Consider the following 17,017-nt stretch of genomic DNA (forward strand, 5'->3'; position numbering starts at 1 on the left):
CATTTTCTACTTATTTCCAATCATTTAAAAAAATTTCCTGGTTTTTCATATGTTTGGGAGTACTTTTTAATTGAATTTCCCATTTTCTGGATTTGCCTGATTGTTTCTTCTATGCATCTATTTCATGCAAATCATACATTATGCCTAAAAGCTTTAGGATAAAGGTTGAATATATTTCAAAGTCAATGTTTTGTACTTACATTTCATTTGTCAAAGAGCACAGAGAGTGAGGCTGTGCTGTTATCAATGACGCTGAGTGTGATACCTGGTTAAGGTGGTGATTATCACATAGTTATTATCGCGATGTTATTAGTATTTTTCCGTTGTTAAAGATCATTTTTCCTTTTGCAGATAGCAAGTATTCTATGATGATTTGGCACTGTGGAAAAGTTCTGTTTTCCAACATTACATTTTATTATTTTAACATTTATTTATGATGCTTGTCTGAATCAAATATTCATTGAATGTGGCAAAATGGTAATTGATTAATTTTATTGAGTTCCTTCTTTATTTAGTTTGCATTCTTTTGTTATTGAAGAGCTTTAAATCTGGGGATAAACTGCAGATTCTTCCATTAAGACAGGATAAATGCTCATAAGTCTTTCCCATTCTTTTTTTTTTTTTTTAACTAATTTCAGAGTAAGAAGTTGGCATGAGATTTACTTCCAGTAGAAGCAGATTTATTTCTTATTCTTTCCATCTCTCTCTTTCCCTTTCTATTTTCTTTGCAAGTATTATTGAGCTCTTCATGTGCCTTCTCCAAACAAACTTTGCTCTGATCTGGTCTGTGTCACATTGAACCCAATTTCCCAGGCTTTCTTGCCAACTGGCCTCCAGGTAAGGTTGGCCAGTAGGAAGCACTATTAAAAGACTGGAGAGCAAAGGGAGCAGTAAAACCAGGGCATGCCTTCCTCTTCCTCTGGTTCCTCTAACAGTGGTGGCCTCTTCTTGGGACTTCAGTTCCTTCTGGACATCTCTTCCCTCTGTGGTTTCACTTAGTTCCGTCTCCTATTTGTGGCTCCAGTTCTAGTTATTTTATCAAATAACAGCTTTGTACTTATCACTGTTGGGGTGTTGTGGCTTCCAGTTTCTTTCAGTGGGAAGTACTAAGAAAGATATTTATTTATTTATTTATTTTTATTTGTTGCCATTTCTTGGGCCGCTCCCAAGGCATATGGAGGTTCCCAGGCTAGGGGTCCTACGCCAGAGCCACAGCAACGCAGGATCCGAGCCACATCTGCGACCTACACCATAGCTCACGGCAACACCAGATCCTTAACCCACTGAGCAAGGCCAGGGATCAAACCCACAACCTCATGGTTCCTAGTAGGATTCGTTAACCACTGAGCCACGATGGGAACTCCAAGAAAGATATTTTTAAATATCATGTGTTCATTTTGACATTCTTAATTTGAGTTCTCATTATACATCCGTTCTTAACTTTTTACATTCTGTATTTTAGTTCTATTCTCTTGCACTGAAAACTTGATGACTTTTAATAGCATTAACATATTGTCTAATTTTCTGTATCCTACAACATATATTTTTATTTCCTGGGCAACGTCTATTTGCAAAACATAAAATAGTTTTAATTTTTAAAAAATCCTGACATTTCTACAAATAGAAATAAAATCACTGATCTTTAGCTGAGATTTTATTTTGCTCTTAAAATAATCTCGTTAAGAACATGGAGTCTATATTTTTGTTTTAAAATCTCCTGAAATGCTTATTTGTGTATTCTGTTAGTAGTGTGATATATGACTATGTATTTGATTATATATTTGTTTCTATTTGTTTTCACTTTTATGGTTTGCACTTTCTTCTTTCCGACTACATTTTATTTTCTGAATATATAAAACATTGGTGTTGTTAACAAAAAGCAAACCTGTGTTTCCTAATATGCAGAAATTCAAGTCCACAGAATTTCATTAATTCCCCAAATGAGAGGTGATGCGATGTGTGCTGACCTTCTTGGTCTCAAAGTTAAACTTCTTGACATAAGCAGAACTCCTTTTTTTTCCCTTCCTTTCTTACAGCCTCACTCCATCTTTTATCATAATATGCCTAATAATACATTGAGCATTTTTATAATTGCATTATAAGAGGCTTTCAGGATCTCTAAGCCATCAAACTGCCAGAATAGGCTCTCTCAGGACTGTGCCATATCTATCTCTAATTTCAGAATCTAGGACAAACTTTGTGCTTCTTCGTTTCTTAATAAATGGTTATTGAATGAAGAAGTAAATTGTCCCTTTCTAATATTATATTTTTTAATCAATGAAGACCAAGCTTTCTCAATAATGATGTTATTGACATTTTTGATGGAATAATTCTTTGGTATAAGAGCCACTTTTTACGTTATAGGATATTTAGTAACATATCTGACCTCTGTCTGCTAGATGACAATAGTCCCACTCATGGCATTCAAAAATGTCTCCAGATATTGTTAAGTGTTCCTTGGGGAAAAATCACTCCTAGATGAGAACCACCGATATTATACTATATAAGAATACATTTTGTTATGTTGATAGTAACATTATTCATTTACTTTGAATATCAGAGTTTTAGCCAACACTATTGATGTTTGTGGTGAAAATTAAATTATCTGCAATTAACTCTTTTTTTTTTTTTTTGTCTTTTTTGCTATTTCTTGGGCCACTGCTGCGGCATGTGGAGGTTCCCAGGCTAGGGGTAGAATCGGAGCTGTAGCCACCGGCCTACACCAGAGCCACAGCAACGCGGGATCCGAGCCGCGTCTGCAACCTACACCACAGCTCACAGCAACGCCGGATCGTTAACCCACTGAGCAAGGGCAGGGACCAAACCCGCAACCTCATGGTTCCTAGTGGGATTTGTTAACCACTGCGCCATGACAGGAATTCCTGCAATTAACTCTTGACTTGATTGAGTCTTTCCTTGACACTTTTATGCCAGAGAGTATCTATGCCAGAGAAAGACATCCCTTTAAAACCCCTTAAAAGTGATAAAAACATGCCAAGGGCTTTAGGAAATATACTTTCCTTCATGTGGCTGTCATCAAAGCCAATTAATTTAGAGAACTTTCCAGCCCAGTGTCTTGCTCTGCTCTCCATTCACTTCTGAGACACTCAACATCTCCACCTTGTGTGCCCTAGCATAAGGTGAGCAAGGCACCACTTTCTGTATGAAACTTAGGGTCAGTCTTGAATAAAAGTTGGACCAGTTACATAACAGGAATTTATTGGTTCTGGTGATAAAGGAAATGAAAACTCTTGCTATGAAAAGGCTGATAAGCCCCATTAGTGAGGTCTGTACAGTCATTAATGCAGCTTTCACTTTTTTGCCAAAATATTCACTGATTTTCTCCACTCAATGCATCATTCTGTTTCTACTGACTGATATTTTTAAACCCATCAATCATTTAAGAGTAAGGGAAGCATTATTAATATGTCAAAAATAAAGTCTTTTGGAGAAGATATTCCCCTCAGAGAAGAGCTGAGGGAAAATACATACACACAGATAGGAAATCCTGCCTCTTATTAGATTAGTTAGCAAAGTACTGTTTTTGTTTTAATCAACAAACATCTTTTGAGTAAATTTTATACTTTGGGATACCAACAAAGCACTTGGGCATATTTTAGCAGTAGCTTGGTAGAATGACAAAATTAGGGCATTTTTTTAAAGTGAAATGGGCCCTAAAAATAAATGTACTGGATAACAGGCATAATCAAGTCTATCCCAGGCCAACCAAGATTAATCGGGCTCTACATTTTAGAATAAAGTTGGGGGAATATCACCTAATTGACTAGATCGTTATAGCCTTGCACTTAGAGATAGAATAAATGAGGCATTTGACCCATCTAGGGCAAGCAGAAGAATGCTAAATTCCTAAGTGCTGGAGATAGGGTGGGAGGAGGAGAGACAATTCATGAAAATTCTCAGAGAAATAACTGGCATTGTTTGAGTACCAGCCCAGAGTAATCTATGAACAATAATGCATGGCCTCATACAGTGTCTTCTAGAATTCTTATAACCTTCAAAGGAAAGACATTTGATACGAATCAAATGTAGTAACTAAGTGATTCATTGCTGATATTGTCATTAAGTCTAGATCAGTTTAATTCAAAGCTATTTGTTGAGCATGTGGTATATGTCAGGATTCAAAGATAAAGAGAATGCCTCTTTTTAGGATGTGTATGAGCTGAGGGAGAAACCTGTAGCTTAGGGAGTTTTCTCTTAGAATCTGTTTTAGAAGAGAATGATTATTATACTCACTGGATTCTAAAGTGCTGAACAAAGTGAATATTTTACCTGCTTTCTGACACTTGTACTTTTTTACAAGCTAGGAATACAAGAATATTTGCAGTTGACTTTCTGGCCAATACAAGAAAAGTGAAATGGTAAAGGACTGAAGCAAGACAGCAACCACAAGAAGTCATTAAGTCCTCCTTAGAAAGAATTTTGGTGGCATCAGAATCTTGAATTAAAGAAAAAATGTGAAATATCCTGTATTTCCCATATGAACTCCACCACTGGGCAGCCAATAGTAGATGAATTGTATCTTTATATTTCCTCTAGCTAAGGCATGATGAATTAATACCATAATTAATGGAGCTAGATATTGTACATCAGTGACTGCTAACTATTGGAAAAGATATAGTAATTATATTCCTCCTGGTGGAAGACCATGCTGCTATCTATGGAATAATTTTACCATAAAATGATATTAATTCTTATCAAGTCTTTGAATCCAAATACTAATTTACAAGAAAATAAGAGAAGAAAGGAACATGTTAAGCTGACCAGAGGGATGCAATCAGCAAAATCTGGACTGGTGATTCTATAGGATAGGTAACTTGGTTTGTTCCAAAGGCAAATTACAAGAAAAAAAGAAAGAGAAAGAGAGATATGGAAGAGGAATCTATAGAATAAAAGAGATTTAATAGTTAACATTACTCAACTACAATATGTGGATCAAAATTAGGTCATTTTTCAAAAACCTGTAAAATAAATTTATGATTTTGTAAGACAATTAAAAACTTGAACATTAAGAATATTGTTGAGGAGTTCCTATTGTTGCTGAGTGGTTAACGAACCCAACTAGTATCCATGAGGACACAGGTTTGATCTCTGGCCTTGCTCAGTGGATTAAGGATCCTACATGTGTTGTAGCTTGCACATGTGACTTGGATCTGCTATTGTTGTATCTGTGTTGTAGGCGGCAGCTACAGCTCCAATTCGACCCCTTGCCTGGGAACCTCCATGTGCCTTGGGTGAGGCCCTAAAAAGACCAAAAAAAAAAAAAAGACAAAAAAAGAATATTGTTGATATTAAGGAACTGTTAATGTCTTTAGAATGATAATGATACTGTGGTTATGTTTCATGATAATTCTTTTCTTCTAGAGCTACAATCTGAAACATTTAAGTCTGAGATGATAGGATATCTGAAACTTGCAACACACTAATACAGAAGGGGTAGAAGGAAGAGATGAGATTTAAAAACACCCAAGATTTATAATTGTTGTGAACTGAATGTTCATTCCTCTAAAATTCATTTGCTGAAATTCTAAGCCCTAAGGTGGCTATTAAAAGTGGTGTCTTTGGGAAGTACTTAGGTCATCAGGGTACTCATCAGGTACAGACCTCTCCTGAGTGGGATTAGATCTAGTGCTTTATAATAAGGGACATGAAAAAGTTTGTGAGAAATAAATGTTGCTTAAGCCGCCAGTATATGGTAATTTGTTATAGCAGCTCAAACCAAGGCAATAATCACTGAGGCTGGTGATGGGTGAAGTTGTTATACAGTATAGTAATGCTTACTATCTACTTTTTTATATGTTTAAACTTTTCAAGAATAAAATAATATGAAAAGTAATAAAATTGACAAAGTTGCCCAAGAAAAAATAATAGCTGAGCTGCAGTTGTACTGAGACACATTTTCTGACTACTTCCAAGATTCAGCATCTCATTAGTATAGAAAATCTGGGAAGTTGCCCTCCAGAATCCCTACTTTTAGGTAAAAAGAAATGAACCTTAATAAGAACAAGTTAGGAGAAAGCATTTTGCAATTTGAAGCTTCCCAGAAATGTTTTGATTTATATGCATCTTACAGCCTTTATTTTTCTTTATTTTTTGTTAATGAATCTTCTAAATAAATTTTTGTACTAAAGTGTTTGTAACAAATCTCAGCTATTCTAGAATCTTTGGAAGTGGACAAAATTTAGTTTATAATCAGGCAATGGTTTTGTGAACCATTTATGAACCATTTAGTGGGAGCAGAGGGTGCGGGGTTGAAGGTAGGTAGAAATGATAAAGGAATGCATAGATGGACATGTCCCACTCCCAGTGTTCCATTTTCTTCATATGTAACAGGTCCAAAGTGACTAAAGAAAGTGTGCAAAGCAAAACAGAGGTAAGCTCATTCAGGCTGACAAATGGCAGCACAGAGAAGTTTACTCATAATGTGTAGGTCAAGGAAATAAGAAGAAAGGACTTATGTCCCATACCATCACACCATGTGCATCCAAGAGTTCTCACTTATGTCAGTTTTCGGCATGGATTGCATCATAACTTTCTCCCCCTGTATTTTATGGAGAATAAAAATAATAATTGTTTCAAGGACATGCATTCCTTTTCATCCTCACCCTTCCCTAATGCTATGCCTCCACTCCTGCTTCCATTATATAAATTGCCATAGAGGTTCAGAGGGTAATATATCTGCAAGAGTTCTCAGAGAAAATCCAGTGTAATTCTTTATTTCTCAGGGAAACAGTGTCTTGGGATAATGGTTGCAGGTGCAGGTGTGGATGGGGTTGCAGGGGAGCGATTGGGATTACCTGCCTGGTTATCTCATAGCTGTTATTGACTTTCAGCACAATACTCTTTTCTCTCCCATATTTTCCACATCTTGGGTTTTATCCATCTCCTTTGTTCTGGAGTCCTAGTGCTTATAGCTAATGTCCTATAAAATCTTTCATGCAGGATACTCCGAATATAGTCATTTATAGGAGAAAGGATACTTGTCAATTTCCCTGGGCATATGCACTCAGAATGTGATAGTTTTCTGCTTTTGCTTATATAGTTAATGTGGCCCCTTTGCACTCTTTGCCCTTGACAATCTCTTTTTGTTAACTGAATTAGATATTTATGTTTCTAAGAAAAGTTGAGATCAATATTTATTAATAAGTATAGTTGAATTATTAATCCCCATGGAGCAAATGTGGTTTATTTTGCTGAAAATCTTAACTCTAAAGAGAAACTAAGGGAAGCTAATGTTCCCATTGCTGAGGAATAGGCTATTTTTTTGTGAGTCTGTGACTAAACACATGACATTTGGAACAAATTTCTTTTTTCTTAGAGCTGCCTTAATGCCATGGCCAAGATTTATTTCTTGGCTGAAGCTTCTGGGCAGATGGATCAGGCAAAGATGTGGGGAATACTGAGCTACTTGGCATCCTTTTATCAAACTCTTTGACATATTTTTTGATCAGGGAATATCCTCTTAAGTTCACACTTGGGTATGACAGGTTGGAATTGACTAAAATATAAATTCACAAGCTTTCGTGGTATAACAGATGAGTCTATAGACTAGGTGTTAGTAGGTACTTACTAAAGCAAGTGTTGACTCGTGGAGGAGAACACATGCTCTGGCACAACCTGTGCGTAACTCCTGAGCCACGATGTTCCTGTTATGTAACCTTAAAAAATTACATTTGCGGCCTGTGCCTCAATTTCCTCACCTGTAAAAGGGAGATAGTGATAACACTTATTCCACAGGGTTTTATCAGGCTGTTATGAGAAATGAATATGCATACAAAGCCCTCATTATAGTGCCCAGTACATAAAAAGCACTCAATCAGCATTAGCCATTATTAAATACCTAGCCATGTCAAAGCTGTTCCAAACCATCCTTTGCCACATGGCCTCTCTTGATTACTTTCCTCCATATCCTTAACTTTTCTTTGATGCCATGGGAAGATCAGATGCTTAGAGGCTGACAATTCTGGCTTCAAATCCTGACAGTGACACTTGCTAACCCAGTGACTTGGGCAGGATACATAACTGCTTTAAGCCTCTGTTCTCGTGGAGAACATGTGGATAAATAACACCTACCTTTGCTACAGTTATTGTGAGAATTGAATGATATAATGGAGGATATTTTAGAAGATGCCTTGAGAGTGAATTTTAGTAAATATGAATAGCTTTCTCTTAGTGAGGACCTTACAATCTGCCTGTTACCTCTGGCACAGTGAAACTTGACTTCTAGTGCTCTGCCTTGCTGCCCAACATGATTGTTCCACACTCAGATTCTTTGTTATGTCTTCTCCTTTCCTTATGGGCTTGGACTAAGTCACATTTTTGGGGGGGCTAATAAAGGGCAAGAAATGATCTCATCAATACATTCACTGTTCAACAAGTATTTATTGAGTGGCATCTATATGCCAGGCACCCATGAAAGAGGGACACAGGATTCTGTCATACTTAGAATAAAATTCTTTTTTTTTTTTTTGCCAAGGTCTCAATAGTCTGACCCCTGCCTGCCTTGCTAATGCAGGCCTCCTTTAGAAAGGTCCTAGAACAGAAGCTCTTAGGCCAGATGGCCTCTCAATTCAGGCCACTCTTCATTGCATTTGTTATGGCTGATAGCTTCTCATCTTGCAGGCTCATGTATTTCTTCCTTGGAGAGGTTTTCCCTGACAGTTTGCATATTTTCTATTACAGCACTGGGCTTATTACCATCAGAACCCTCCTTACAATCTGTAAATTGTAACATTATTTGTTTATTTATACTCTGTATCTCTCAGACTGCAAACATATGAGGGAAGAAACAATGTGCAGTATCCAGCATGTTTTCTGACACCTAGTAGGCACAATAAGTAAACAGTTGCATGAATGAAATTTTTTGTATCAATGAAAACATAAAAAAAAAAAAACACTGAGGAAAATATCAACCCCCTTAACAATAGTAAGACTTAACTTGTATGGCAGCCATAAAGGATTGGGGCAAATTCACAAGTGCCTTGACAAACTTCCTCTCTTCCTAGTAGAGTGCTTGCCAACCTACACACAGCTGGGGTCTCCTAGCTTCCAGCTTCTGAATAGTGTAGACTTTCCCCTTAGCCAGGACAAACGGCTCAGGCTAAAATCTTGTAATTTCTCTGTCTTCTTGTCAAGCATTGGCTTCTAAAGATCACATCAATTTGTAAGGATGTTGTTGATCAACAAAGAATAGAACCTCCCATTTTCCAGAGCATTTTAAAGTCTGCTTATAGCACTGGATATGCTTATTCTTCAAGGTTCCACCCCCTCATCACATCAAACATATGCAAATGAATTAATATCCAGCATTAATATAATACTCTTACTGTACATTATATTAGAAGATTTTTAAAATGATTTTACTCTGGGAACTGTTGGCTATGACTAACATTTCATTTCTGCTTATCTACTAAAAGAAAAAAGAAAGAGACAGGATCTGTCAATACAGAAAGACAGCTTCTATAGTCTTATGAAGGAGGAATATTGAATAATAATACAAGTACTCATTAAATCAATGCTAGTGGAGTTATTATTTTGGGATTTTACTCCATAAAACATTTTAATAGAATATTTAACTTTAATTCTTAAAAATGTATAGGTTTATTGCTTCTTGTTTCTAGATTTATTAATGAGAAAATGTTACTGGAAGACAGTGTGTTGTCTCACTTAGGGAAATGAGCTGCTTTATGAGGTAATGAGCTTGCCATTACTAGAAGGATTCGTGCTGGCTTTATGGACTGCCACTACCTCCTTGGATTTTGTGAACCACATAGCACTTTCTTGAGGTGCTTCAACAACCCTAAACTGGAAAATGTCCCAAAATATCGATTCCCCAAGCTAGGGAAGTCTATACATTTGTGTTTATTGTGAGGGGATGAGTTTAAAGGAATTTCTGCTGACTCTAAGGGAAATGTGTGCCAGGCATGGAGAAACCTTATGTGGGTGGCTGAGTAATAGAGGAACTTTCTCTGTATCTTGGGGGGCTGCTGTAAGTTGCAGGCAGATCTTGCTAAATGAAAAAGGAGACAGGATCCTCTGGAACCAGGAAATGGAGTAAATGAAAGCTGAAGAGGACTCGTCCCCTCTCATGCCTGCTTCTCTCTGCACTTCCCTTTCCTCTCCCTGCTAAATGTCTCTCCCTATGACTCAGTGAAAATGGCAGGAGGTACCTGCCCAACATCTTTGAGGTTTATAGAATCTCTGTTCCAGACACCAGACCACACTGGGATTGACATCTCTAGCCGGAACTCCATATTCCTAAAAAATTGACAGGGATCTGAGTGTATGAGATGTCCACCCTCAGCCCAGTCTGCCTTGGCCATGGGAACAGGATCTTCCATGTGACTTGCTTTCAAGTGGCCCACTTGTATGAATGGGGTAGAAAGTTCTAGGGAAATAGAGTGTCTTCGGTGCACAGCCTAGTAGAACTCCTTCAAAGATGTCTACTATTCTATCCATTTTAAGTTGTTATAAAAATAACTGAGAGAGGGAATTTGCATTCTATGAAACAAATTTTATTATAAACTAATCTTATGAAGAAACACAGGTAACCAAGCAAAAGATAATGAAAATTCTTTGTATTTTGCCTGAACATAAAATATAATTAAACTACTCCCCCAATTAATAATAAGCATAGTCTATCTTTATTGAACATCTACCATTTGCATGCCTTCAAGCATTCTCATGATTAAGTACAAAATCAACCTGGGTTGTATTCTGCCACAGACAAGACTATGAGATAGGATTGATTCCTTGGGGAAACTTTCAGACAGAGGTAACAGAACCACTGCCCTAAATGGATCACCCCTGAAATGTGGAATACACTGAGAGCTTCCAAAGAAAAGGATCCAAACACATGTGCCAAATTAGTATCAAATGAAGCTGCCTCTTAGTCACTGGGAATTAGATGAGGAGAAATATCCCACTCAACCTGTGCCAATGTGCTAAGCTCTGTAGTCACTGTTGATACTCCCCCATTTATTTTCTCCATCTACCTTCTAATATTTCTAAAATCTCTCATTGCTTCTTCACCTAAATAGACCTTATTGTATCTTGGCAGAGTTACTGAAAAATTAGTTGTATAAATTATCTATTCTTCAGTGAACAAACATCCATGAAGTACATTCATTTTGGGTTGCCCCTGGGAATGAGGAAATGGAAAAACAAAACAAAACAAAACACACTCCTTCCCAGGAGACTACTGGAGTGTTTTCTGATTGAATTTGAAACAATTTTTTATCATTATGATTATTACTGATTCCCTGTTAAGGAAAGAGCTGTGAAAGGCTCAGCCTGATTGGAAGGTCCATTGGTTTGGTCAAATTCTTTTTTTGGTAGAGGTCAGTAGTTCTAGCATTTGATTACGGCTCTTGTAGTTTCTGCCACTGTGTTAGAGTTGTGTGTGTGTGTGTGTGTGTGTGTGTGTGTGTGTGTATGCACGCACACACAAGCTTGCTTTGGGTTGACAATGAGGCATGATGTTTTGCTTTCTCTGAATATCTGACACTTTTGTTTTACTTTCACCAACTTGCGATTCTTGATGAGGGTTCCTCAGGTACAGTTGGATACAAAATAAATTAAAAAGGCTTTCATGATATTTTCAGGTTAAAATGGGACTTTTAGTTGATGGTCAGCTTGTGTCTAACTTAGAAAATAGAGGAAATCAGCCTGAGTATCCTTCAGGCTTCTGTCTCCCAGCCTGTTAAACTGATCTACAAGTGCACAGCCATCCTTCTCTTCCTTCTCTCCCACATGGAGAGAAGTCTCCTTGTCTGTGCTCTGGATGTGCTCCTGCCAGACTTGGCTCTCTCCAAAGGCCCACCTGATAAAATACATAAGTATGACATTATACATAGCTGATGATGTACACACGTCTCATTTTAAAAAAAGAAAAGAAAAAGGTTCACCAATCTCTTCTGCAGCTCAGCACTCTGCACCCACAGCAGCTCTGTCTTTTTGCTACCTTTGTGGTTTCCTGTTCCCTTCCTGTTCAAGCCCCAATTAACTTTAATCCAACTCTCATGCCCTCATCACCTGACTAAAACTGCCCAAGCCAAGATCAACAATAACCTCAGAGTTTTCAAAAGAGCCTTTCCCCCCTCTATCCTTCTTGTCCTTGCTGCTGTCCATGATATTTTGACCACTTCCATAATTCAAAATCAAACTCCTCCTGACTTTGGGGCACTACCCACTTAGGGCTCAGCCTTGCTCATTCTCACACAATGATGTCCTGCTTAAGAGTTCCTCCTTAACTGGCTTTCTCACTACCCCATCCCTCTAAATTTCCTTAATCTCTATCTTCTGTCTTATGAGCACCAGCCATATGTATACAGCTCTGGAATTTGGACTTCCCCACCTGGGTACCCCAGGAGTCTCAGACCAACAGGACTGCCTGATCTCATCTGCCTGCACATCGCTGCCCGGATATGCCCCTCTTCCTTGTCCCCCACTTCAGTGAACGACACTGTCTTGTATGTAGTCCCCCAGTACAGAAACCTCAGAGTCATCCATGGTTTCTTCATGCTCACCCCAAACATTGGGTCAGGCACCAAATTTTACCCTTCAAAGTCCCTGTGACTTACTTAGCTATCAGTTGTATCTTGCCTGGATTATAGAAACAACACTGAGCAAGTCTCATTTCATTGATTCCAGTCTTTACACTCATAGCCATCCAACTGCACCAAAGCCGAGGTAATCCTTCTGAAATGCAAATGTGGTCGTGTCAGTTCCCTGCTTAAAATTCTTTGAAAGCTCTCAGTCATGCTGAGTCAAGTTCCTGCTCTTTAGCAGAGATGTGCAGCCTTAATCTGACTTCTGCTTGTCTCCAACTTCATTTCTTACCAGCCCCTCACCTCAGCTCCTCAGCTGTATGCTCTGTGGCTCAAGAAAAGCTATCTTTTTAAAAAAAGAAAAAACAACAAAAACTTATCTCCATCTTTTCAATTCATAAGAGTTTCATTTCCTCTTACAGATTTGCCAAAAGCAAAATAGCAACTCTGATTCCCTGTAATGCAATCAGCCTATAATTTGCTCCAGTATGAAAATATCTCTGCTTTTGATGTCCTTGGCTATTTCAACATCTCTATTCTTGCCCCTGTTGCCTGGAAGTGGGTATTTAGAGACTGGCATATTGACAGTGATGAAACAGGTAGGTTCTAGGTCTGGAGCCTGAGCAGTTCCAACCTTTCATTTCTTGTCTGATCCTGTTTGGTCATTTCTCTGGAACCTGAAGTCTGGTTCCTGGGCATTTGACAATTGATCATTCCAATTTCATGGTGGTTACTTCTCCTTAATTAGCACAAGCACATATTAAGGTTTCAGGCCAATATTACTTTTCATATGCCAATCCCCATCCATAGAATTTTTCTTCCAATTCCATGCCGTATTTCCCCATTTCGGTACCTGGTGAAATCTGCTTCCAGATGCAGCTCACACACCTCCTCCTCTGTGCATCCTTCCTTCACATGCCCCCTTCTCAATGACAGTTAATTAATTACTCAAACCTCACACAGTACAATGTATATCCATCTAGCATTGCAGTTAACACAACACGTTTTGAAGATGTATTTGTTTCTTTCTCTGCACTTGAATGAAGTCTTCATTTTTGGTTTCTGAATTTCAGTAATCACTGTTTTCAGTGTCTAGCGTGGTGCCTGCATGGAGTAGTTGCTCAGTAAATGTCTATGAAATGAACAGTGTGTATCCCTACTTGAAAGAAAATAATGGAACCTATTGATCCTATCTAACTTCGTTCACAGTGGTGTTCCAGTGCTCGCTTCGGCAGCACATGTACGAGAACTGGAACAATACAGAGAAGATTAGGACAGTGGTGTTCCAAATAGAATCACCAGGCATCAGAACAGAACGGAACATTTGAAATCACCGGAGATTCAGGTTAACTGTTTCTCAATGAAAACCCTTAAGCAAATGTATGTGGATAAATAAGAGGATTATCTGGAAGATTCCACTGGAGTCATTTTGGTTTCTCAGGGTTGATTGATCCTTTTAATGCAGACATAGATGTGATAATGAACACTCAGCTGACTAGACTTTCTTCTTCTTGAAGCCCCTCCTACTAGGCTGCTTAGGGTTCTTTAAGAATTCCCAGGCTTGAGTAACGAGTATTTCCCCAGGCCACAGCAATGAAACAGAAGTCTTTTGTATCTGGTTTCTTTCACGTGGTAATATGGGACATTATTCAGTGGGTCTCCTCCCCTCTCACGTTCCCAGATGATTGATTTATTGGAACTCTGGTTCTGTAGAAATCCCTACCCCTGATAAAGATGCCAGATGGTCTTAGGCACTGCACTACCAACATTCTCCATGTCACAGGAGTCCCCTCCACTCCCAGCCCCCAGTGTGATGATTTGATGGCTGACAACTCCAAGTGTAGCTGTACCTGGCACAATGCTGCCACAAGGACATGACCCTCTGTAGTCTGACAATATCCCCAACACATCTGCCCTTTCAGGATCCCGTTTCCATCACTTAACCTTGGGGTTGGCTCTCTTTCACTAGTTTCAGTAAATTGGGGCTGGGTTCAGTTAGGGCTGCTGAGAATTCTTGTCCCCTTCCTTTCGCAGTGTGACAGCTATCTCCCATTTCCTACTTTTTCCTGAAGACTAGGGACATTTCTCTAGATTTCATATTTGAGAGTCAAACAAGATGGGTTTACATTTAAGCATCAGGATCCAGAACAGAGAGTTGCTTCCCCTTCTTCCTTCTCATTCAGGGCAGTGGCAAGTGTTCCCATGGAGCTCACCTGCCAGCCCTACTCTCCCACTCCCTCTTAGAACCCTCTTTTTTATTCTTCTTTGGGTTCAACCAATGAATAATCTCAAATTTTATGTATCACTTTAGGACACACAGACATTTACATTTATCAAAGGAGCTTTTGACTTTTGCATTCAAATGCCTCCCAGCCTCAACCTACTGTTAAGGCCCTAACCTGCTGTTGTCACCTCATTTACACTGCTCTCTGGGACAAAACACAAGCTGCCTTCATCCTGCAGAGAGTGTGCATATTTTGAGAAAATGACTCAGCATTTAAATGTCAAGATATCCAGCTCACACCCCCACAAATAATTACATAAAGGACAGAAATGAGGCAACATCACTGCCCATGCTGCAATGGACCTTCAGGGCCATGGTCCAGCTCACACTTGTCACAGGCGGAGAGGAAAGGAGGCAATGCTGGGCCACATAACTCTACATGGCAGCTTCTACTGTCCTCTCCTGAAGTTGTATTTAAGGCTGGTAACCACTGATATTGACATCACACTCTCTTAAAACCTTCAATTTCAATTTGTTTTATTTGAAAAATTACATTACATCTCCCTTATGCTAAGATAAAAGCAAAAAGGAAATGGATGTTGAGTCTTGAGGAAATGTTGTGATGCTGTTTAGGTACTGACAGATACCCTAATTGACTTTTTCCTGATTGGAGGTAGCAAAATAGCACACAATTGTTTAAGGCCCATCTTGGAAGTGGGTCCTGCACAGCTGCAGCCTTTGTACACTCTCTCCTCTGAAAAGACCTTCACTGTGTTTCTAATGAGCTGGGGGACCCAACTGAAGCAGTGAGATGTTTTCCTGATTTGTCTTTTAGTGTAGCAGCGGTGGCAACTAGAGATTTTTAAAGGTTGAGGCATCAGCAAGATGAGATCATGGTATTTATACACAGGCTGGGAGAAAAGTCCAACAGGAATGGAGAAGGCACTGGGATTAAGATAACTTGATTCCATGGAGCCATTTTTACATCAGAGAGGTATTCTCCCAATTAATTTCTTTTTTAAAAAACAGTTGTCCTGATCCTAAATGTTAAAACCAAAACAACACTCGTATAATCTTATGGCCATGAAAGCTGAATATCAGCAAAGCAAGGTCCATTGAGTCAGTAGCATCTCGGCATCAGAGACTCTAAGTGCTTTGGATAGTGAGAGAGTAAGATCTGAGCCTGATGATTAGCACAATCTTGGACTTGAGTAGGCTGTCTATGTTCTCTGACTTTACAGCCTTGTGTATGACATTACCTCCTCCTGGAGAACTTCTTATCCCTCCATTGCCAAAATGGCAAAGGCTCATAAAACTCTTAGAGTCTGTATAAATCACTCCTCTTGAAGAATGCAGTTTGGAACTGATCTGCTTGGTGGTAACCTTCTCTGAGCTTCCTAATCATTCTGTACATTTCCTCATTAGGTCATCAATGAACAAGCTGCAAATGCTATACGCTATTTCTTGGGCCTCAACCTACTTTGCTTACAGCATCATTTGATGAAGTAGATTACCTGTCTTCCAGGACACCAGAGTGTCCTCAAGTGACTCATCCTACCTGTCCTTCTGCTTCACAGAGTTCTCAGCAACCAGCACTCCAAAAGTTACAATCTCCTAGTGTTCAGTTCTTAGAATTCGCAGGTGCTACGCAAATTACCACCAGGGGGTGCATTCACAGAGATATCTACATACTTGACACTCCTGGAGTTGGGCAGTGCCCTGTTATTCTGTATCATGCTGGTAATGTGGACAGTGCTGACCGGCAAACTGTTTGTTACCAGTTCACCACAAAATAAGAAGAGACTGAGAGAACACATCTAGAAACAAAGCAGTGTGACACTGTTACTACATCCACATATGTAGTTGTTGGACTCTTCATTGTTCATAGTCTGTACAGGTTGGGCATCTTTGAACTCACATGGTGAGTCACACCTGATGAGAACTGGGTACCAGGACTGTACAACCGGACCATGTTGCCACATGTGGTATTTTAAGTTTAATTAATCAAATGAAATGTCCATAACATTTGAATCCATTCCTTTTGTTGAAAGATAGTTTAAGTCAACTAAAACCTTTTCAGATAAATTGTTGAAGCTAGCTACTGATGAAGGAATGAAGATGAATGTTGGAAACATGACTTCCTTTGTTTCATTTTGGATGAAAGTGAAAGTGAATACTTTGAGCCTGCAGAAATTGCTTTAAACGTTCTACTTCCATTATCATCAGC

The 17,017-nt window shown here is 38.8% G+C and overlaps 1 protein-coding gene across 6 annotated transcripts in view; it reads left to right on the top strand.

The window, feature by feature from the left end:
• LOC146404944 (uncharacterized) overlaps positions 1–17,017 on the top strand; it is a 488,622-nt gene that overhangs the window by 234,708 nt on the left and 236,897 nt on the right. The gene's annotated exons all lie outside the window — the stretch shown is intronic.

Source organism: Sus scrofa, chromosome 3 (assembly GCF_054392235.1).
Source record: "Sus scrofa isolate SSC_HxYL_T2T_F1_AM1 chromosome 3, Sscrofa_HxYL_maternal_Yorkshire_Landrace_v2.0, whole genome shotgun sequence".
NCBI lineage: Eukaryota > Metazoa > Chordata > Mammalia > Artiodactyla > Suidae > Sus > Sus scrofa.